This window comes from Macaca nemestrina, chromosome 1, assembly GCF_043159975.1.
Source record: "Macaca nemestrina isolate mMacNem1 chromosome 1, mMacNem.hap1, whole genome shotgun sequence".
Classification (NCBI taxonomy): domain Eukaryota; kingdom Metazoa; phylum Chordata; class Mammalia; order Primates; family Cercopithecidae; genus Macaca; species Macaca nemestrina.
In genome coordinates, this window is record NC_092125.1 from 181,641,672 (window position 1) to 181,666,051 (window position 24,380).

A 24,380-nucleotide genomic window follows, 5' to 3' on the forward strand; every position below is an offset into this window, starting at 1 on the left:
CACCATGATGCCCAGGCTGGTCTCGAGCTCCTGGACTCAGAGGCAATCCTCCAGCCCCAGCCTCCCAAAATGCTGGGATTACAAGCATAAACCACTATGCCCAGCTTTACGTTTGATTTTAAAACACGCATTCCAATTTTCTCCCAAATGAATTATTTCTGAAATAAAGTCTAATTTAGAAACTGATCCATTTGGCTGGGCCGAGTGGCTCACACCTGTAATCCCAGCACTTTGGGAGGTCTAGGTGGGTGGATCACTTGAGAACAGGAGTTCCAGACCAGCCTGTCCAACATAGTGAAGCCCCATCTCTTATAAAAATACAAATATTAGCCAGGCGTGGTGGCACATGCCTGTTATCCCAGCTACTCGGGAGGCTGAGAATAACTTGAACCTGGAGATGGAGGTTGCAGTGAGCCAAGATTGTGCCATTGCACTACAGCCAGGAAGACAAAGTGAGGCCTTGTCTCAAAGTTTTTTGATATTAGATCGCTGTGATTTTTGGACGTAGAACTCAGAGTTCAAAGAATTTAATGCCACTGCAATGAAGAAACTCCTTCTATTCCCATATACTTATTTTTAGATACAGAATCTTACTTTGTTGCCTAGGCTGAAGTACAGTTGATATAGGAGTTAAGAATAAATTACTTAGGCAGATAGTAAGGGAATGGGAATCCTCAGTAAGGCTTTTTTTTTTTTTTTTTTTTTTTTTTGAGACGGAGTCTCGCTCTGTCCCCCAGGCTGGAGTGCAGTGGTGCAATCTCGGCTCACTGCAAGCTCTGCCTCCCGGGTTCACGCCATTCTGCTGCCTCAGCCTCCCGAGTAGCTGGGACTACAGGCGTCTGCCACCACACCTGCCTAATTTTTTGTATTTTTAGTAGAGACGGTGTTTCACTGTGTTAGCCAGAATGGTCTCGATCTCCTGACTTTGTGATCCGCCTCAGATGATCCACCAGCCTCAGCCTCCCAAAGTGTTGGGATTACAGGCGTGACCCACCGCGCCTGGTTTTTTTGTTTTTGTTTTTTTTTTTTTTGGAGACGGAGTCTCACTCTGTCACTCAGGCTGGAGTGCAGTGGCGCGATCTCAGCTCACTGTGACCTCCGCCTCCCGGGTTCAAGCAGTCAGGATTTTCTTTTTAACGAAAAGCAGCCCCAAATCATTTTCTAACAAAGAGCAGCCTGTAAAATCCAGCTGCAGACACAGACAAGCAAGCTGGGAGCTTGCACGGGTGAAGGCTGGCGGCAACTAGGAACTAGACATGTTCAAGATGGCGGCTCCATCGCTCCTTTTCTGCCAGCCACGGTACAGTAAGAAGCAGACAAGATGGCTCCGAGCTACTGGAAAGTCTATTTGCATAATAAGATTAGGGTTAGGGAACCAGCCTTCCCTGTAATCATGCCTCATCAAACCCATCTGTGAGCCCTATGTAAATCAGACACCACTTCCTCAAACCTAACTATTAAATTTGGTGCATCCGGCAGGTCGTGGTGGCTCACGCCTGAAATCCCAGGACTTTGGGAGGCCCAGGCTGGTGGATCATCTGAGGTCAGGAGTTCAAGACTAGCGTGACCAATATGGTGAAACCGTCTCTACTAAAAATAAAAAATTACCGGGACGTGGTGGTGGGCACCTGTAGTCCCAGCTACTCGGCAAGCTGAGACAGGAGAATTGCTTGAACCCAGGAGCTGGAGGTTGCAATGAGTCGAGATGGAGCCACTGCACTACAGCCTGGGCCACAGGGCGAGACTCCATCTCAAAAAAGAAAAAAAATAACAATTTAGTATATCCACCACCGCTGGTTCTTTGCCGCATGGAGACTCCTTCCTCTGTAGAGGAAACTGTTTCTCTTTCTCTTTTCTACCTATTAAACCTCTGCCCCTAAACTCCTCCTGTGTCTGTGTCCTAAATTTTCCTGGCGCATGAAAACGAACCCCAGGGTATATACCCCAGACAAAACAGTCGTTTCACAGTGACCTGATCATAGCTCACTGTAACGCTGAAATTCTGGTCTCAAGCAATCCTATTGAGAGGTAACAACGTGATAGTGGCCCTCCCTCTCTGTGCCTCCTCTGCCTCCGCGTCCACTCTGGTGGCGCTAGAGGAGCCCTTCAGCCCGCCACTGCACTGTGGGAGCCCCTTTCTGGGTTGGCCGAGGCCGGAGCCGGCTCCCTCTGCTTGCGGGGAGGTGTGGAGGGAAAACGCGGGCGGGAGTTGGGGCTGCGCGCGGCGCTCACAGGCCAGCCCGAGTTCCGGCGGGCGATGGCCCGTCGGGCCCCGCACTCGAAGCAGCGTGCAGGCGCCGCGGGCCCAGGGCAGTGAGGGGCTTATCATCTGGGCCAGCAGTTGCGGAGGTTGCGCTGGGTCCAGCAGCACCGCCGACCCACATGGACCTCACTCGAATTCTCCCCGGGCCTCAGTCGCCTCCCTGCGGGGGAGGGCTCGGGACCTGGGACCTGCAACCCGCCATATCCGCGCCCCGAGCCTCCCCGACAAGCGCCGCCCCCTGCTCTGCGGCGCTCAGTCCCATTTAACCGCGCAAAGGCCCAGGAGTGCGAGCGCACGATACCAGACTCGCAAGCAGGTCCACCGGATCCACCAAATGAAGCCAGCTGGGCTCCTGAGTCTGGTGAGAACTTTTATGTTTAGCTAAGGGATCGTAAACGCACCAATCAGCACTCTGTGTCTAGCTTAGGGATTGTAAACGCACTAATCAGCACTCTGTCAAAACAGACCAATCAGTGCTCTGTAAAATGGACCAATCAGCTCTCTGTAAAATGGACCAATCAGCAGGATATGGGTGGGGTCAGATAAGGCAATAAAAGCAGGCTGCCGGAATTAACAATGGGTAGCAGGTAGGGTACTGCTGTGACATGTGTGAAGGGTTTTTTTTTTTTTTTTTTTTTTTTTGCTGTTTGTGATAACTTGCTGCTGCTCAGTGTTTGGGTCCAGGATGCTTTTATGAACTGTAAAAGTCACCGTGAGAGTCTGAAGCTTTATTTCTGAAGCCAGGAAGACCACAAACCCACGGTGAAGAACTGTCAACTCCAGAAGGTGCCACCTTTAAGAGGTCTGTGGCTTCACTCCTGTCAGCGAGACCACTAAACCTACCAGAAAGAAGAAGTTCCAAATACTTCTGGACATCTGAAGGAACAAACTCTGGACACACCGTCCTTAAGAACTGTAATACTCACCCTGAGGGTCCGCGGCTTCATTCTTGAAGTCATGTTAGACCAGTGAACCCACCAATTCCAGACACACTATCACCTCAGTCTCCTGAGTAGCTAGGACTACAGGCATCTGCCACCATACCTGGCTACTTTTTTTTTGGTAGAGGCATTGTCTCTACATTGCCTAGGCTGGTATTCAATACTTGGCCTTAAGCAATCCTCTTGCCTCCCAAAGTGCTGGGATTGTAGGTGGGAGCTACCATTTCCAGCCTCTCATGTACTTTCTATGCGAACTTTTATTTCTCAGTACTAATGTCTCTAGAGGTAATTAGTTATTACCAACTACTCTTAAGAAAGAGGGTTCAGAACTTTGTTATTTTGAGACAGGGTCTCACACTCTTGCTTAGGATTGAATGCAGTGGCTTGATCACAGCTCACTGTAGCCTGTGATTGACCTCACGGGCTTAAGCAATCTTCCCACCTCAGCCCTCCAAGTAGCTGGGACTACAGGTGTGTGCCACCACCCTGGCTAATTGTATTTTTTTGTGTGTGTGTGGAGATGGGTCTTCACCGTGTTAGCACGCCTGGTCGTGAACTCCTGACCTTGTGATCCACTCATGTTGGTCTCCCAAAGTGTTGGGATTACATGTGTGAGCCACCACGTCCCGCCTGTCATGTATTTCTTTAGTATTTCTTGTTTCCCAGGATGGTATTGAACTCCTGAGCTCAAGCAACCCACTGGCTTCACCCTCCCAAACTGCTTGGATTATAGATGTGAACCACCTTGCATAGCAGTTCAAAACTGTTAGTGTAATTGTAGAGCATTTTTGTAACAAGATTGTCTAAAGTTACCTGACTGCAAGCGTTTTGTTTCTTTTGTTTTTTTAACTGTTAATTAGAATCCAGACATTTTACAACTTCATAGAGTTGAATTTTAATTTATAGAACTAATTAGATGTGAATGATTTCTTTCCTAAGGGGAAGATAATCTCAAATGTTATGACTTTATTGCCTGCAAGTCATTAACCAGTTTTATATCTGATTTAGCAATCTTACTTTAGTATTCCTTTTTGCCACTGACAATATGTGTGTATATAAGTTTTTGCATCCTTTGAATTGGTTTGTCTTCTTGCTGTTTTGTTAATGAATTAAAACGTTGGCATGTGTTCAGAATCTGTTTGAGAATTAAGTTTTTAACTTTTTTTTTTTTTTTTTTTTTTTTTTTTTTTTTAGAGTTTCTGTCTTGTTGCCCAGGCTGGAGTGCAATGGCATGGTCTCGGCTCACTCCTGACCTCAGGTCATCCAGCTGCTTTGGCTTCCCAAAGTACTGGGATTATAGGCATGAGCCACATGCCTGGCCAAGTTTTTAACGTTTTTGAAACTGCCATTGCAGAAGTGTAACTGAGATAGTGAAAGAAAGCTGACCTAGCCAACTCCCTCTTGCCTCTAACTTCGAAGCTGTCCTTGGTGTCATTTCTGGGTGTATGCTGGAACTAACTTTGGAGGAACTTAGAGTTTAACTTTGAAACAAAGATGATAACAGCCCTTTTCCAAAACAAACCCCCTCTTCCCTAGGGACTAGACTGCCTTTGTAGTACTAACAATTTAGCCAAAGGATTAGAAATTATGGGTTAGCTAGGGTAATGCAGCTGGATACTATAAGATTCTGACCCTCCCCAAATTGCTCCTGGGGATAACATCATTATTATAAAACCTTAGATCAGTGCTTGAGATATTTTGCAGCCCCTGCACTTGAGGGATCAGCTGGCACCACCCAGATCGATAAAATGGCTTATCTGGTCTTGTGGTCCCCACCCAGGAACTGACTCAGTAAAAGAAGACAGCTTTGACCACCTATGATTTCATCCCCAACCGGGCCAATCAGCGCTCCCAACTCACTGGCCTCCCCCACCCACCAAATTATCCTTAAAAACTCTGATCCCAGAATGCTTGGGGAGACTGAGTAATAATAAAACTCCGGTCTCCTGTACACATGGCTGTACGTGAATTACTCTTTCTCTATTGCAGTTCCCCTTTCTTGATAAATCAGCTCTGTCTAGGCAGCGGGCAAGGCCAACCCACTGGGCGGTAACAAATTGGGCACAGGAAGATGGTGGATTATGTGAGTTATCTGCACAGGAGGACTATGTGTCCTCGACCGTGAAGAAAGGCAGACTTAGAACTTATCTGCCTTCTCTTTTTGCTTTTCCCTGCTCCACCAGCCTGACCCCTTTTCCCTAATTAGGACTCCACAATTAGGTTAAGATTCTGTGGGTATGTTGTGGTAAACTGAGGAATGGAGAGACTGATATGGGAAAACAGGAGGATATTTATTTTAAGGTATGCTTCGGTTCAGTGGATTCACATCCAGAAAGCTGAGCCTTGAACAAAGACAGAGTAGGGTTTTTATAAGCGGGCTTACAAAAGCAAAACAAAGGCGGTTAATCATATAGTACATAACTTGTGGCCTTGCATAGCTGGTGGTTTTGTAGCTGCACTGAAAGAAAAAAAAAGAACTGGCTAAATATAGACATTTGTAAAACACAGTCATGCTTAAGAAGCCAGGGAAAGGAGTAACAGTAAAGGAATTTGTCTTTGTCTCTTTTTTGTCCATCAACCTTGCTCTGGAGGGAGAGGGTGGTGTCTGGAGCCCATTCCTTTGGCCTTGGCTTTTCAGACAGCATTATCTTAAAACTGTCCTTGAAGTGAGCTGCTAAGCAGAGGAAAACTTGTTCTTCTTTTCTTTTTTCTTTTTGAGACAGAGTCTTGCTCTGTCGCCCGGCTGGAGTGCAATGGCACGATCTCAGCTCACTGCAACCTCTGACTCCCTGGTTCAAGGGATTCTCCCGCCTCAGCCTCCTGAGTAGCTGGGATTACAGGCACACACCACCATGCCCAGCTAATTTTTTGTATTTTTAGTAGAAACAGGGTTTCACCATGTTGGCCAGGACGTCTTGATCTTCTGACCTCATGATCTGCCCACCTCAGCCTTCCAAAGTGCTAGGATTATAGGCGTGAGCCACCGAGTCTGGCCGCCTTCTTTTCTTTTTTAACTTTTGCCTTGCCACATTCTGGGCCTTAGCTTTCACTTTTCTTGGAGTGAATAAATGCAGTACTTATTATTTTTTAATTTCTGGCTCAGGTAGAGTGAAAGAAATATAAGTTCAAAGGGAAACAAAATAATGTAAAATTTCCAACTATTAACAAGGACTTGTGCATGTATTAGTTTTAAGTAGATAATCTGGGTATCAAATTTCTGTGATATTTAGAGTGTAGTGTATACATATTGAAAAGCGATATGTTATAACAGACTGGGCTCAGTGGCTCAAGCCTGTAATCCCAGCACTTTGGGAGGCCAAGGCAGGCAGATCCCTTGAGCCCAGGAGGTCAAGACCAGCTTGGGCAACATGACGAAACTCCATCTCTACACAAATACAAAAATTAGCAGGGCATGGTGGCACACACCTGTAAAATCCAGCTACTCAGGAGGCTGAGGTGGGAGGATCAACTAAACCCAGCAGATCAAGGCTGCAGTGAGCTATGATCACACCACTGCACTCCAGCCTAGGTGACAGAGTGAGGCACTGTCTAAAAAAAAGAAAAATGATATAATGTTTTTTTTATTTTATTTTTTGAGACAGGGTCTCGATCTGTCACCAGGCTGTAGTGCAGTGTCATGATCTTGGCTCACTATAACTTCCACTTCCTGGGCTCAGGTGATCCTCCTACCTCAGCCTCCCAAATAGCTGGGACTACAGGCATGCACCACCACACTCAGCTATTTTTTGTATTTTTTGTTAACGACAGGGTCTTGCCATGTTTCCCAGGCTGGTCTCAAATTCCTGAGCTCAAGGGATCAGCTCACTTCAGCCCTCCAAAGTGCTGGGATTACAGGTGTGAGTCACCTCGCCCAGCCGTTTTATTTTAAATGTTAATATTTACAATATGCCAGAAAGTATACTCTTTGCAACTACTTAAATGATGAAACTTTGAGGTATCAATTTAAAAGTATGTGAAGGGACACATTAATTTCCAGAAGTCTTTTAGGGATCATGCAAGCAAAGAAGTTTCAAGACTACTGATTTCAAACTTTCCTCACTTGATAATGCAAACATTTATATGGCATTGTGTGCCAGGAATTGTTGTAAACACTCCACTTACATTAATCCTAACAAAAATGTGAATGAATTTGGTTCTATTAGCATCATCATCATCATCATCTCTGCTTTATAGACAGGGAAACTAAGGCACACAGCAGTTAAGTAATTTATTTAAACTAGCAGGCATCAGAGCTGGGATTTGAATGCAGGCAGTTTGGCTTCTGAATTCGTGCTTTTAACCACTATATTATGCTATGCAATTTGTATTCAAGTCAACCAACTCAAGAATAGCATCAATGCCTTATGTTGAGTAACAGGTATACATTTTCAAGCTAACCTATACAATTACAATAAAATGAACATAATAATTGTATATTGCAATAACAATTCTTTTTCAAACCCTCACTCTGCATGAAGATGGAGAAACCCTGGATAGTCAGGTCCAAAGTTTTTCAGTTATTTGAGGTTTCAACTCAGTTGACTGTAGGATTTTTTCTCCTCCCCTGGGTGGTGTCTAAATCTCAGAGAATTGTACGATGTCATGACATCAGATGGAAGACATTGCCTATGCTGGCGTCAGCTGAAGTGTAATGTGACAACCAAAATGAGTGACTGAAACATAAGTCTCAAATCATTAAGGTTTATTGAGCCAGTTTGAGGGCATGCCTGGGAAAAATTTGAGTCACAGATGCATCTGTGGCTGTTTTTTTCCAAAGAGGTTTTCAGGAGGTTTAGTGTTTATACATTTTCCTTAAAAAGGAGGAGAAGGGCTGGGTGCAGTGGCTTATGCCCGTAATCCCAGCACTTTGGGAGGCTGAGGTAGACAGATTGCTTGAGCTCAGGAATTCAAGATCAGCCTGGGCACCATGGTGAAACCCTGTCTCTATAAAAAAGATACAAAAATTAGCTGGGTCTAGTGACATGCACCTGTTTTCCCAGATACTCAGGGGGCTGAGGTGGGAGGACTGCTTGGGCCCAGGAGGTCAAGGATGTAGTGAGCTGAGATTATACCACTGTACTTCAGCCTGGGTGACAGAGTGAGGCCCTGTCACAAAAAAGAAAAAAAAAAAAAAAAGGAAAGAAAAAAGAAAGAGGGGGTTAGTAGTGGGATAAATAATTATATACTTGTGAGACTTTACTTAGTGCCCAGTAAATCTACATTTTACATATAAGACAAGGTGAACATTGAAGAAAGTGGGAATGGAGGCAGCAGAGAGGGATGAAGGAACAATTTATCTTGTCTTTGTTCTGTATCTGGGAAGATAAGCTAGTCACTAGTTTGGAGTCTTGAAAGGGCTGGTTTCTTTTAGCTCTTAGGGAAGAAAGCCTAATGGCGGTTAGCAAGGGAGGGGGCATAATGAGGTGTGTCCGACCTCCATCTCATCACCACCGGGAACTCAGCTTCCAAGGTTTCTCTGGGGTCGCCTTGGCCAAGAGGGGGTCTGTTCAGTCAGTTTGGAGCATAGGATTTTCTTTTTATTTCTCAAATGCATCCCACCTGGTCCTGGCACATCCTTCTGTTACTGGAAATGGGTCCCAATCCAGAACCCAAGAGAGGGTTCATGAGTCTTACACAAGAAAGAGTTTGGGGTGAGTCCATAAAGTGAAATAAAGTTTATTAGGGAAGTAAAGAAACAAAAGAACAGCTACTTCATAGACAGAGCAGTGGCAAGGGCTGCTTGATGGAGGATGCTTATGTTTATTTCTATTTATTTATTTATTTATTTGTTTTTGAGACAGAGTCTTGCTCTGTTGCCCAGGCTGGAGTTCAATGGCACAATCTCGGCTCACTGCAACCTCCACCTCCCGGGTTCAAGTGATTCTCCTGTTCAGCCTCCCAAGTAGCTGGGATTACAGGCATGCGCCACCACGCTCAGCTAATTTTTGTATTTTTAGTAGAGACAGGGTTTCACCATGTTGGCCACGCTGGTCTTGAACTCCTGACCTCAGGTGATCCACCTGCCTCGGCCTCCCAAAGTGCTGGGATTACAGGCATGAGCCACCTCGTCCGGACTTTTTCTTCTTCTTCTTCTTTTTTTTTTTTTTTGAGACAGAAACTTGCTCTGTTACCCAGGCTGGAGTTTAGTGGCATGATCCTGGCTCACTGCAACCTCCACCTCCCAGGTTTAAGCAATTCTCCCTGCCTCAGTCTCCCGAGTAGCTGGGATTACAGGCTCCTGCCACCACACCCGGCTAATTTTTGTGTGTTTAGTAGAGACAGGGTTTTGCCATGTTGACCAGGCTGGTCTCTAACTCCTGACCTTAGGTGATCCACCCTCCTCGGCCTGATGCTCTATGACTTCTCATGGCCCAGAGAGCCACAGGACAGCAATCAAATTTTCCTGCCCAATGAAGAGAGCGCAAGTGGCATAGAGGGGCTGATGGACCTGGAAGACCTTGCTGACAGGATAAAGGGACAGAGTGAGAGGAATGACCATTGACTGGATACTGGTAGAAAAATAGACACCTCAGCAGATGCCCTCATGGAAGTGTCAGAGGTGTTTGAACCAGAGCAACTCCATCTTGAATAGGGGCTGGGTAAAATTAGGATGAGAGCTGCTGGCCTGTATTCCCAGGAGGTTAGGCATACTTAGTCACTAGATGAGATAGGAAGTTGGCAGGATTGGTATCACAAGATATGGGTCATAAAGACTCTGCTGACAAAACAGGATGTGGTAAAGGAGCCAGCCAAAACACACCAAAACCAAGATGGCAGTGAAAGTGACCTCTGGTGGTCCTCATTGCTCTTTATACGTTAATTATAATATATTAGCATGCTAAAAGACACACCCACCAGGGCCATGACAGTTTACTAATGACATGGCAATGTTCAGAAATAACCCTATATTGCCTAAAAAACAGAGGAATTGTCAGTTCTGGGAATTGCTCACCTCCTGCCTGATAAACTCATGAATAATCCATCCCTTGTTTAGCATATAATCAAGAAATAAACATAAAGGCCGGGCAGGGTGGCTCACGCCTGTAATCCCAGCTACTGGGGAGGCTGAGGCAGGTGAATTGCTGGAATTACAGGCCTGAGTCACTGTGCCTGGCCTAGTTTATAGTTTAACTATAAACTAAAGTTATAGTAAACTAGTTTATAGTTAAACTAGTTATAGCAAATTAATTATAGTATGCTATACTATACTAATCGCTGGGATTACAGGCATGAGCCACTGTGCCTAGCCTAGTTAATAGTTTAACTATAAACTATAGTTATAGTTATAGTAAACTAGTTTATAGTTAAACTATAGTTTAAGCAAGGATAATAGTCCATTTTGCCAGGTGAAGTGGCTCATGCCTGTAATCCCAGCACTTTAGGAGGCTGAGGCAGGCAGATCACTTGAGGTCAGGAGCTCGAGACCATACTGGCCAACATGGTGAAACCCCCTCTCTACTAAAAATAGAAAAATTAGCTGGGCGTGGTGGCATGTGCCTGTAAACCCAGCTGCTCAGGAGGCTGAGGCAGGAGAATCGCTTGAATCCGGGAGGCGGAGGTTGCAGTGAGCCAAGATTGCACCACTGCACTGCAGACTGGGAGACAGGGTGAGATTCTCTCTCAAAAAAAAAAAAAAGAGAGAGAATTAGAGGAAATATGTTTATCCCTTAGAAGTTCTAGATTTGTAACTGGATGTAGTAAGTGATGACACTTTGGGGTGCACAACTTTTGGCGAGTGTGTAATTGCACATTGAGTTGCTTTATATTAATTAAGATTTTTTTCAGGCATAAATATGGGGGGAAAGGTATAGTTCATGTAGGGCAAATAAATAAATGAACTATGTGGACATTTAAAAATTCTTTTTGGGCGGCATGGTGGCTCAAACCTGTAATCCCAGCACTTTGGGAGACTGAGGCGGGTGGATCACCTGAGGTCAGGAGTTCGAGACCAGCCTGACTAACATGGTAAAACCTCGTCTCTACTGAAAAGACAAAATTAGCCAGGCATGGTGGCACATGCCTGTAACCCCAGCTACTCAGGAGGCTGAGGCAGGAGAATCTCTTGAACCCGGGAGGCAGAGGTTGCAGTGAGCTGAGATCGCGCCACTGCACTCCAGCCTGGATGACAGAGTGAGACTCTGTCTTAAACAAACAAAAAAGGCTGTGCACAGTGGCTCACACCTGTAATTCCACCACTTTGGGAGGCCGAGGCAGGTGGATCACCTGAGGTCTGGAGTTTGAGACCAGCCTGACCAACATGGTTAAACTCCGTCTCTACCAAAAATACAAAATTAGCTGGGTGTGGTGGCACGTGCCTGTAACCCCAACTACTCCGAAGGCTGAGACATGAGAATCGCTTGAACCCAGGAGGCGGAGCTTGCAGTGAGCTGAGATTGCACCACTGCGCTCCAGCCTCGGTGACAGAGCAAGATCCCATCTCAAAAAAAAAAAAAAAAAATTCACTCCTTGTTATAAATGAAGTGTCCATGCCCCATTCGTATTTTATTATTATTATTATTATTTTTTTTTTTTTTTTTTTTTTTTGAGACGGAGTCCCGCTCTGTCACCCAGGCTGGAGTGCGGTGGCCGGACCTCTGCTCACTGCAAGCTCCGCCTCCTGGGTTTACGCCATTCTCCTGCCTCAGCCTCCCGAGTAGCTGGGACTACAGGCCCTCGCCACCTCGCCCGGCTAGTTTTTTGTATTTTTTTTTTTTAGTAGAGACGGGGTTTCACCGTGTTAGCCAGGATGGTCTCGATCTCCTGACCTCGTGATCCGCCCGTCTCGGCCTCCCAAAGTGCTGGGATTACAGGCTTGAGCCACCGCGCCCGGCCTATTATTATTATTTTTGAGAGATAATCTTTCTTGTGCCTCAGCCTCCTGAGTAGCTGGGAGTACAGGTGCATAAGACCACGCCGAGATATTTTTAATAGAGATGGGGTTTCACCATGTTGGCCAGGCTGATCTTGAACTCCTGAGCTCAGGTGATCCACCCACCTCAGCCTCCCAAAATGCTAGGATTACAGCCATAGCCACCACACCCAGCCACCCCATTCATATTTTAAAGTCCTAACCCAAGTACTTCAGAATGTGACTGTATTTGGAGATGAGGTCTTTAAAGAGGTAATTATGTTAAAATGAAGTCATATAGGTGGGCCCTAATGCAATAGGACCAGCATCCTTATTAGAAGAAGAGATTGGGACATAGTTGAACACAGAGGGAAGACCATTGGAAGACACAGGGAGAAGTAGGCCATCTACAAGCCAGAGAAAGGCCTCAGAAGAAACCAATCATGTTCTCAGACTTCTAGCCTCCAGACTTAGGAAATAATTTTTTGTTGTTTAAGCTACCCTGTCTGTGGTACCCTGTCTATGGCAGCCCTAGCAAATGAATTCACTACTCTTCACCCCCATCATTACTAGCATGGTCTAAACCATCAGCATTTGTTGCCTAGAGACTTCCAGTGTAAGATCCACTATCAGGATGGGGCTTTTATCTGTCTTCTTGTTCACTGATGTGCCTTCAAAACCTAGTATATTGAATGGCATGAAGATATTGTGAAAGAGGCTAGACTCAGTGGCTCACACCTGTAATCCCAGCACTTTGGGAGGCTGAGGTGGGTGGATCACCTGAGGTCAGGAATTCGAGACCAGCCTGGCCAACATGGTGAAACCCCATCTCTACTAAAAATACAAAAATTAGTTTGGCATGGCGGTGTGCACCTATAACCCCAGCTACTCGGGAGGCTGAGGAAGGAGAATCACTTGAATGCAGGAGGCATTCAATGCAGGAGGGGTTGCAGTGAGCCAAGATCTTGTTTTTTTTTTTTTTTTTTTTTTTGAGACAGAGTCTCGCTCGCTCTGTCACCCAGGCTGGAGTACAGTGGCGCGATCTCAGCTCACTGCAAGTTCTGCCTTCCAGGTTCACGCCATTCTCCTGCCTCAGCCTCCTGAGCAGCTGGGACTACAGGCACCCGCCACCATGCCTGGGTAATTTTTTTGTATTTTTAGTAGATATGGGGTTTCACCGTGTTAGCCAGGATGGTCTCGATCTCCTGACTTCGTGATCCACCCGTCTCAGCCTCCCAAAGGGCTGAGATTACAGGCGTGAGCCACCGCGCCTGGTCAAGCCAAGATCTTGTAACTGCACTCCAGCCTGGGTGACAGAGCAAAACTCTGTCTAAAAAAAAAAAGATATTGTAAAAGGAAGAAAAAACAAAACCTAATATATAGGACCTGGAATGTGTATGTGTGTGTGTGTGCGCGCGCGCGCATGTCTTATATATATGCAGTATATATGTGTATATATATATAGCCATTCCACAAGTATTTATTGAATATATGTGTATATATATAATGTCTGAGGTCCAAAAGTAGTACAAAGGAAAGGGTGATTAAATTATCTCCAAGTAAGATGGATGGGATGGCAGGATGTGTAGGAAGGAATTTTCTAGATCAGGGAGGGTTATTGAGGAAGTCACCTAAGAAAGAGACAAAGGCTTGGACAAAAATGCTGAGATTTAAAGCAATTTCTGAGAACTCTAAGTCATTCTGTGTGGCCAGAGCACAAGGACGAAGGGTGTGAGGGGGTTAGGTGGTTGAAAATAAAGTTGAAGATAAAAGAATTTAATCATATTTGCTAAGGAGGTTGGATTTTATCCTGTAGTACAATCAATATCACTGATTTTTTTCCAGTTTTTCTCTTTAGGTCTCTTTTGTACTTTATTATCCACGAATACCTGGAGAAGTCATTTAACCTTGCTGACTTTCAGTTTTCTCTTCTGTTGAATGGTTGATGAGACTTGAGATAATATATGGAAGTTACCTCAGAAGGTTCCCGGAATATAGCAGGTGCTTAACAAACGTTAGTTCCCTGGCATTCAGCCCCTATAACCAGGTTGATTTCAGCACCATGGCTACTGGTCAGTCCAGAGAGCACGCAGTTCCAATTTTGGACACAAGAGGGAGTGTGAGACTTACCTTTGCCAAAGGTCACAGGCTCGCCTAACCTCTCTTACTTAGCAAGCCCTCCAGGAAAGACAAATAGGAGACATTCTTCCAAAATTAGAAAGGCATCTGTCTTGTTTCTGTTTTTCTAAGAAACAGAGTATTTTTTGAGAAACAGAGGGTCTCAATCCGTCGCCCAGGCTGGAGTGCAATGGTGCAATCACACCTCAACCTCCCTGGGCTCAGGTGATCCTCCCACCTCAGCCTTCTAAGTAGCTGGGACTAAGGGTGCGCATCACCACACCCAGCCAACTTTTGTATTTTGTAGACATGGGGTTTTGCCATGTTGCCCAGGATGGTCTCAAACTCCTGGGCTCAAGCAATCCCCCTGCCTCGGCCTCCCAAAGCTCAGGGATTACAGGCATGAGCCACCACACCCGGCCTACTCTGACTTGTGTTATAGATCCTAAGCCATTGGTAACTGTTCTTTATTCCCTGGACACTTATTTGAAGGTGGACTCATTGGCAAGCATAATGTACTTAGTTATCATGCTGAAAGTAGCTGATGTTATTGAATAGTCTAGTACTATTCACACATTTTACATACATACTATTTACATACATCACCACCTATTTTACATACATTGTCACCTTTAATTTAACTCTCTCAAAGAGCCAGTGAAATAATCTTCATCCTCATTTTACAGATAAGCAACCTATGGCCTAGAGAAATTCAATCACATAATTAGTGAATGGTAAAAGTTGGATTTGAACCCAGAACTGCCTGATTCCAAAACTTAATTTATTATATTATATTAATTAATTTATTTAATGTATTTATTTACTTGAGATAGGGTCTCACTCTGTTGCCCAGGCTGCAGTGAAGTGGCACAATCAGGGCTCACTGCAGGCTCGACCTCCTGGGCTCAAGTTAACCTCCCACCTCAGCCTCCCGAGTAGTTGGGACTACAGGTATGTGCCACCAAACCTGCCTAATTTTTTGTATTTTTAGTAGAAACTGGGTTTCGCCATGTTGCCCAGACTGGTCTTGAACTCCTGGACTCAAGCAATTTGCCCCTTGACCTCCCAAAGTGCTGGGATTACAGGTGGAAGCCACCACACCCTAGTGATTATATTTATTTTAATTCAGTTCCCTCATTTAACAGAGGTGGTTCAGAAAGGGGTCTGGTCAGTGGTGGATGATATGAGACCAAGGAAGAACTTTGTGCCTAGGGTGAGCACACATTTTTTTGTTTTTTAGACGGAGTCTCGCTTTGTCACCCAGGCTGGAGTACAGTGGCACAATCTAGGCTCACAGCAACCTCTGTCTCCTGGGTTCAAGTGATTTTCTTGCTTCAGCCTCCCAAGCAGCTGGGACTGCAGACGCATGCCACCATGCCTTGCTAATTTTTGTATTTTTGGTAGAGGTGAGGTTTCACCATGTTGTTCTGGCTGGTCTCAAACTTGTGAGCTCAAGTGATCCTCCCGCCTCAGCCTCCCAAAATGCTGGGATTACAGGTGCAAGCCACTGTGCCCAGCCGAGGGGGGAAGGTTCTAGTTAGTTGTTTGTCTGTTGTCTTGCCCTGGGAAAACCACTTGTTCTTTCTGCCTCTTAATTTCCTAAATCATCTCTAAAATGGATTGATTCTTTTTCATCCACCAGGTCTCAACTCAAATGTCACTTCCTCAGAGAGGCTGTCCCTGTTTAATAATCCTAAAATAATAATCTCTTTGGAATATTTCCTTAATATGGCTATCACCATCCGAAATTATCATAGATCATTTGTGTGCTTATTTTTTGTCTCTTCTCTGTGGATTCCTAACTTCTGTGTGAGCAGGGGTTCTGCCTGTTTAGTTCATGTTTGTGTACTCTGTGCTTAGAACAATGCTTGGCACATACTAAGTGATCAACACATCTTTGTGCAATGAATGAATGAATAATATAATGATGAAGAACTAGGACCAGAGGGTGGAAGCTACAGACAGGCAGATTTTAGCAGAGGACTTTACTAACAATAAGGGTTATCCCAAAGCAAAGTGGTCTGCCTTAGAGAAGGTAGTCTCCCATTCTTGGAAGTGAGCAGGTTAGGGCTATAGAGGGGGCTCCATGTTGGTTTGGTGGGGGGCTAATTTGAGGTTCCTCTGGCTCCTCATTAAAACCTTGATTAAGTTTTAAATGAATACTCTGATAACAGGGTGCTATCCAGTCATTGTGTTAAATTATGGAATGGGTATTCTCTCTGTTTAATAACTGGAAAAAAAGAGGCCTAGAGGGCCGGGGAAGCAGTGACAGGGAACTGATAGTGCTAGATTCTGCTTCTGGGCTCTGTGGGAGAGGCCTGACTGAGACACTAATCGGCTTGATTAAATTTAAATGCAATAAATAAAGTATGAATAATTATTTCCAGAGCAGTTGCTGCTTTTACCACCATTCCCCTTCTTCTGGCCCCTCTATCCCCAAGACTGTCTTTTATTCTCTTTCTCACAGCAAATGACACTACCCAAGTTAGAAAGCTTGGTTGCCTTTATGTTCTTTTGCCTCATCTACATCCAGTCAGTCACCAAATCTTGTTTCTTTCATGTCCCAGTGCATTTCCCAGCTCAGGTCTTATCATCTCTCTCTTGTTGTTGTTGTTGTTGTTGAGATGGGGTCTCGCTATGTTGCCCAGGCTGGTCTTAAACTCATGGGCTCAAGTGGTCCTCGGGCCTCAGCCTCCTAAATAGCTGCGACTATAGGCACACACCACTGCTCCTAGCTATTTTGTTTTGTTTTGTTTTGTTTTTTGGAGGCAGAGTCTCGCTCTGTTGCCCAGGCTAGAGTGTACGATCCTGGCTCACTGCAACCTCTGCCTCCCAGATTCAAGTGATTCTCTTGTCTAAGCCTCCCAAGTAGCTGGGACTATAGGCTTGCGCTACCACGCCCGGCTAATTTTTTGTATTTTTAGTAGAGATGGGGTTTCACCATGTTGCCCAGGCTAGTCTTGAACTCCCGAGCTCAGGTAATCTGCCCACCTCAGCCTCCCAAAGTGCTGGAATCACAGATATGAGCCAATGCACCTGGCCAGCCTAGCTATTTTGAAGTCACTCCACCAGCATTTTCTCTGATCTCCCTGCTCCCAGTATCTTGGAACCTCCAATCCAATCCCTATTGTGCAGGCTATAAGATCTTTTTAAAACACAACTTTTGCCAAGTCTTCCCTTCGGATAAAGGCCTGTAACAGCTCTGCACTGCACTGATCATGGAGTCCATTGTCCTTAGCATGGCCACCCAGGCCTTGCCTGACCTCTGGCTCCAACTTAGCTCTCCTGCCTCACTCATCACTTGCTACTCTGCCCATTATGCTTCTAGAGACTCCAAGTTCTCTGAAGATTTCACATCATTTCCCACCTTTGGGCCTTTGTTCATGCTGGCCCATCTGCCTAGGTGGCGTCTCCATGCATTTAACTCCTACTTTTCCTAGATGGCTCAGTTTAATTAATTCTTAAGTCTACATCCCAGGACCTAGCATGGGGCCAGGTCTAACATCTCAGATTCCTCCCTGCTGATCTGTCCTACTGTGAGAAAATAGCCATGTCTCACCAAATCTCTTATTGTGGCTAATTTGAGTCCTGGCTTTCCTTGCTTTCAGTAGCTAAGAAACCTGGGCCAGTTACTACTTGCTCACATCTAAGATGGCATGAATCAGTCCCAACTTCACAGGTTCATTGTGAACGTTAAATGAGATGGTAGATATGAGAAGAAATCCTTAGTTAATACTTATATGCTTATTTATTCAGCAATAAGTATTTAATATTTATATACTTATCCCTGAGCTCTTCTAAGAATGGTTTAGGAGGTGCCTTGTTGGGTAGTACTATGGCCTTTCCTCTTGTGGAGTACAGATTAGTGGATCTTATAGTCTACTGTCCCGCACCAGACACTGAGTTCCTTGGGTCAGGGACCATATGTTATTCATCTCTGCATAGCAGGTGTTCAGGAGATATTTGCTAGTTGGGTGAGTGAACCAGCAATTTATTGAATAAATGACTGAATGGCATTCTAGGTAGAGAGAAGAAAGCAGATGCAAATTCACAAAGATGTTATTGGAGCAGGCCACATTCAGAGAACTGCAAGTAGTTTAATGTTGGGGGAGCTCAGGGTGTGAAGGAGGTGTGACCAGCAGTGAGGCTGGAGGGTGGACGAGGACGGATCACCAGGGGTCATTAGGCTTAATAAACAGATGAGCTTCTGAGCAGGGCAATGGGAGGTTTCAAGCTGGCTTTAGGAAGAGTCCTATGCTGCAGTATGGAGTGCAGACTAAGAGCAGATTGGAGGCTATTGCAGGAGCAGGACAGTGAGGAGACCGTGGCTGTGGAATGAAGAGTTCCTGGGAAGTAGAATGGACTGGGCTTGGTGAAGGACTGGCAGGGTTGGGGTCGGGAGGGAGGGGGTGGTGGGTGGTACCTGGGTTCTGACCATTGACATGTTGAATGTTTCCTATGTGTGTGTCTCAGATTCCACCCCTGCTGACAGTGTGTGCCCTGGCATGTTGTACGTTTTAACCACTTTCACCTCGTAAACAGCAGCTGGTGAGAGGAATGGACTTGCACATTCATTCATTTTACAAATGAAGAAACTGAAGCACAGAGAAGGAAGGAATGATTTGTGCAGGAGGTGGTATTTGAGATACTCATCATTTTCTGTCATTACCCACATTTGTTTCTACTCTTGTAGTAGTTTGGTTAAAGGCAATAGACTCCTTGTTCCTTATATTGTGCCTTTTTGTCATGTGACTTTGCTCTTCCCAATCAAAAGTGGAATTTATTTCTTCTACCCCTTAAATCTGGACTGGGCTTGTGACTTGATTTGGTCGATACAATGCAGCTGTGCGATTTCTAAGGCTTGGTCTTTAGAGATTGTGTCTTCTGCTTTTATACTCTTGGAATGCTGCCTTGAGACCACTATGTAAGCTGGTCTAGCCTACTAGTGGATGAGAGGTCACATGCAGAAAAACTGCAGTGCCCAGCCCTCAGCTGGCACTGATTGACAGACCTATGAATAAGGACATCTTAGATCTTCCAGGCCAGCAGACCTTCCAACTGAATGCAGCTTGTGAATGATCGCAGGTGAAACCAGCAAAGGAGGCAGTTAGCCACTCACAGAATTATGAGAAATAATGAATTATTGCTGTTTTAAGCCACTGAACTTTTGGGAGTGTTTTTTTATATGCAGCAATAGATAACAGAAACAACTTATTTGCTCCCTGTTTCAGTAAATGGCTTTACTATCTACCTGGTTGTTTAGGCTGGTACCCTTTTCTTTATATCTCACATTTAATCTGTCACCAAGTCCAGGGAACTTTACCTCCTAAATATGTATCAAATCCGTGTGCTTTCTACCTTTCCCATTGCTATGACATTAGCTCAGGTCCTATTCATCTCTTATCTAGATTTTTACAGCAATCTATTGTTTTCTCTATCTCCTATCTCTCTGCTCCCTATCCTTCCCACCCAATCTGTTGTATTCCCCCCTTCCCCCTCCACAGGCAGAGCTATCTTTCTTACAAGAATATGTAACCATGTTACTCCATTGCTTAAAACCATTTTTGTTTGCAAGATAGAGTCCCAAATCCCGAATATGATGTACAAGGCCTTGGACCATCTGGCCTCTGCCTCTCTTTCTTGCCTGATCTTCCATCACTCCTCTCATTGAATCCTATATTTCTGAGCTATTTCACAGGTACCTGCTTCAGCTACCCTATTGCATGGAGCAATCTATTGAATGGGTTGGATGAAAATGTCTGACCTGTCAACACATCTGAGTTCCTAAGCTGGCCACGAGGGACTCACACTAGGGTAAAGATTCACCTTGTGAAAAATTGAACATTCCAAATGACATCCACTTGTGCCACTACATTTTCTAGGCCACCGATTCTCATTCAATAAAAAGCTTACACCTGTGATCTTAGCTTCTTGGAAGGCTGAGGTGGGAGGATTGCTTGAGGCCAGGAGTTCAAGACCAGACTGGGCAATATAGGAAGACCCCCCCCATCCCTAATAACAAAAGAGCATTAATTTTATACTTCTTGTAAAACTAGGAGTTGGAGAAGGCTGATTACTCTGGCAACTACAAAAGGAAATTTTGTTGTAGGACTCTATTCATTTTTATTTTTATTTATTTATTTTTTTGAGACAGGGTTTCTCTCCGTCACCCAGGCTGGTATGCAGTGGTGTGATCTTGGCTCAGTACAACCTCTGCCTCCTGGGTTCAAATGATTCTCCTGCTTCAGCCTCCCAAGTAGCTGGGACTACAGGCATGCACCACCACGCCTAGCTAATTTTTTTTGTATTTTTAGTAGAGATGGGGTTTCACTGTGTTGGCCAGGCTGGTCTTGAACTCCTGACCTCAGGTGATCCGCCCGCCTCTGCCTCCCAAAGTGCTGGGATTACAGGCGTGAGCTACCGTGCCTGGTCTATTACTTAATTAATTAATTAATTTGAGACGGAGTCTTGCTGTCACCCAGACTGGAGTGCAGTGGTGCAATCTCGGCTCACTGCAAGCTCCACCTCCCGGGTTCACGCCATTCTCCTGCCTCAACCTCCCAAGCAGCTGAGACTACAGGCGCCCACCACCACGCCCAGCTAATTTTTTGTATTTTTAGTAGAGATGGGGTTTCATTGTGTTAACCAGGATGGTCTCGATCTCCTGACCTTGTGATCCGCCCACCTCGGCCTCCCAAAGTGCTGGGATTACAGGCGTGAGCCACCGTGCCCGACCTGTTTATTTTTTAAATATAGAGACAGGGTCTGTCTGTGTTGCCCTGGCTGGAGTACAGTGGTTATTCACAGGCATGATCCCACTACTGCAGATCTCCATGACCAGGACAGAAGTTCTGACCTGCTGTTTCTGACGTTGGCTGGTTCACCCCTCCTTGGGCAACCTGGTCCCACACTACCGGGAATTCACCATATTGATGCTGAACTTAGTGAGAGCACCTGATCTGCATAATGCACTATAGCCCAGAATAGCTGAAATCATCCACCCGCCTCAGCCTCCTGAGTAGCTGGGACTACAGGCAGGTGCCGCCTTGCCCTTGCAGGACTCTTAATCACAATGGTGTTTGCTGGGCAATCAAAATATAATTCTAGATCTAGTAGAAAATGCCCTGGCCTTAGAGTCAGACAGACCTGCTATCTGGCTCTGCCACTTACCGGTTGTACTTTCTCAATTGTCTTGCCTTGTCTACGAAAAAGGGATGATAATCTATAACTTGCATAATTATATTGAGGGTTAAATGAGATAAAAGATGCAAATAATCTTAGTGTAATTTAAGGATTCAATGAATATAATTGTTAACTAATCTGAGCCAAGGCAAAAGGTAGAATTTTGTCTTCATTCAGGGGCCGGGTGCAGTGGCTCACACCTGTAATCCTAGCACTTTGGGAGGCCAAGGCGGGCAGATCACCTGAGGTCAGGAGTTTGGGACCAGCTTGACCAACATGGAGAAACCCTGTCTCTACTAAAAGTACAAAATTAGCCGGGTGTGATGATGCATGCCTGTAATCCCAGCTACTCAGGAGGCTGAGGCAACAGAATCATTTGAACCCAGGAGGCAGAGGTTGCAGTGAGCCGAGATCATACAATTGCATTCCAGCCTGGGCAACAAGAGCACAACTCCATCTCAAAAAAAGAATTTTGTTTTCCTTGCCATTCTTACTTGGGCATTTGGATCTGGAAGTGAAGACAGTCCAGTATAATTTGATTTGTGTTGTTCTTCCCTCAGGTGGTTACCTTGGTCAATAAGAAGGTAGCTTATGGGGGCATAAATGATACAACCCAAATGTCAGATGTGGCCTCTCTGCCTCATTTTTTTTTTTTTTTGAGACCAAGTCTGACTCTGTTACCCAGGCTAGAGTGCAGTGGTGCCATTTTGGTTTACTGCAACCTCTGCCTCGTGGGTTCAAGTGATTCTCCTGCCTCAGCCTTCCAACAGGCACCTACCACCACGCCGGATAATTTTTTTGTATTTTTAGTAGAGATGGGGTTTTGCAATGTTGGCCAGGCTGGTCTCAAACTCCTCACCTCAGGTGATCTGCCCACCTTGGCCTCCCAAAATGCTGGGATTACAGGTGTGAGCCATTCTGGCCGCTTTTCTGCCTCTTTAAGATCCAAATGCAATGGGCTTGAACCTCAATATTCACATTTCCCGACTCATGTAGGTGCGAAGTCCTACACAAGTTTTTATAAGTTCCACAAGGGCTTGTGGTCTCTCACAGTTACCTCTGCTTCCAGTCTCCTTTGTCAACTGAGACCTAACAAAGCACATTGCTCAACTCCCTACTCATGCACTCTCACAATTCCCCTCTCTTAAAAAGCATTCCTGGGTGTAATAGCCCTTCCTGAAGCCTTGAGAGTCACATAGGATGGTCACGTCCTATGTGTAACAAACAACTCATCCCATTTTAGGCATTCCCCTGCTGAAACACTCTTGCCAACATACCATGGGAGAGTTTTTTCTGACTTTTTACCTATGTAGCACCTATCCTTACATTGATTTTCTTACTCATCTTTTTCCTGTTCTCCTCCAATCTCTCTCTATTAACTTGCCCTCTCATTTTGTCAAGTGAATTCCAAATTCTCCTCCCCCCAACCCTCCCACACCCAACCTTTTTTATTTTTTATTTTTTTTGTGATGGAGTTTCATCTCAAATGGGCTGGAGTGTAATGGTGCAATCTCGGCTCACTGCAACCTCCGCCTCCCGCTACCCCTAATTTTTTTTGTGATGGAGTCTTGCACTGTCGCCCGGGCTGGAGTGCAATAGCACAATCTAGGCTCACTGAAACCTCTGCCTCCCAGGTTCATGTAATTCTCTTGCATCAGACTCCCGAGTAGCTGGGAGTACAGGCACCCACCGCCACGCCCGACTAATTTTTGTATTTTTAGTGGAGAGAGAGTTTTACCATGTTGGCCAGGCTGGTCTTGAACTGGCCTCAGGTGATCTCAAAGTGCTGGGATTGCAGGCATGGGCCATCATGCCCCACCTATTACTCCTACCGCCTTTTTAAATATAGAGAGCAAATTCTTCTCCCAAAGTTACATATTCACACTCATCAATTGAGGCCCCAAGCAGGACAAAAGGACCTTCTGTGCATTGGGATCTGTTATTCCTGGAAGAGTGTTGTGGTTTAAAAATAGCACTTTTTTTTTCTGTTATACGAAGCACAGTGTTTCCTATTTATCGAATGCTTACTGTGTGCCTAGCACTCTATCAAGTCCTCTGCAGTAGCTCGTGTTCTCATTTGGTCTTCCCAACAACTCTGAGAAGCAGATCTTATTATTGCTCTTTCTACAAATGAGGAATGGGTGTGCGTGTGAGAGAAATGAGGTAATTGGCATAAGATCACACAGTAAGCAAGGACTGAAGACCAGGTCTGCCTGGCCCCAAGCCTGTGTGTGCCCTTTCTAATTTACTACACCACCTTTCAGGGGAGGGAGAAGGAGAAAGCAACCAGAAGAACTGAGACTACATAAAAGCAATACCATCTGTTCTCATATTGTCTCACAACTTTAAAAGGATGGCTCTATATGCTATCTCATTATTCCTGGGAAGACAGAATAATCATTATCAACTTATCTATTTCAAAGTGAGGAAAGTAGGGCCTTGTGGGAGAAAGGGAGTGAGGGAGCAGTTCAGTGTAGCATGTTTGATTTTGCTATTACAGAGGTACCAGCAGTGGGTGATTAAGAGCTCAAGAGTGACCATGGGAGCTGGTGGCCAAGGTGATGTGGAGGCCAAGGACTGAGGGACAAGGAACTCCCATAGCTACTGAAGTCACCAGGAGGATGGCAGGACAGGAGCTAGTGAGGATGACCATGAGCCAGGGGCTGCAATCTTTAATGCATAAGGAGCAATTGGGTGTCAGTGATGAGGAGGGGTTGAGGTGGGTATGGCTGGAGAGTACAGGAGAAATAATTTTTGTACAAGGGTGGAAATGGCCAAGCCGACCCCACATCCTGGTTTTATAGTATATGGGGAGTGGAAAAGTGAGAAGCCTTCTAGCAGAGGGCAGCAAAGGAGGCAGTACCTGGAAGATGCTCAGGCAAAGAAGTCATCTGAGTACTCTGAAGAAGTAGAGAGTATATGAGAGTTTGTTGACAAAAGAACAGGATTCTAGAAGGCATAGAGAAAAGGGCTGGCAGTGTGGTGGGCAGTGTGAGTGAAAGGCCTTGGCAAGAAGCTCAGAAGAGTA

At 45.3% G+C, this 24,380-nt stretch overlaps 1 protein-coding gene across 1 annotated transcript in view; it reads left to right on the top strand.

The window, feature by feature from the left end:
• Positions 1-2,951: 2,951 nt before the first annotated feature.
• LOC105495047 (RAB3B, member RAS oncogene family) overlaps positions 2,952-24,380 on the top strand; it is a 108,013-nt gene continuing 86,584 nt past the window's right edge. The window contains exon 1 of the mRNA XM_071093036.1: positions 2,952-3,065. The gene's annotated coding sequence lies outside the window, so the exon portion shown is untranslated. The remainder of the gene's footprint in view (positions 3,066-24,380) is intronic.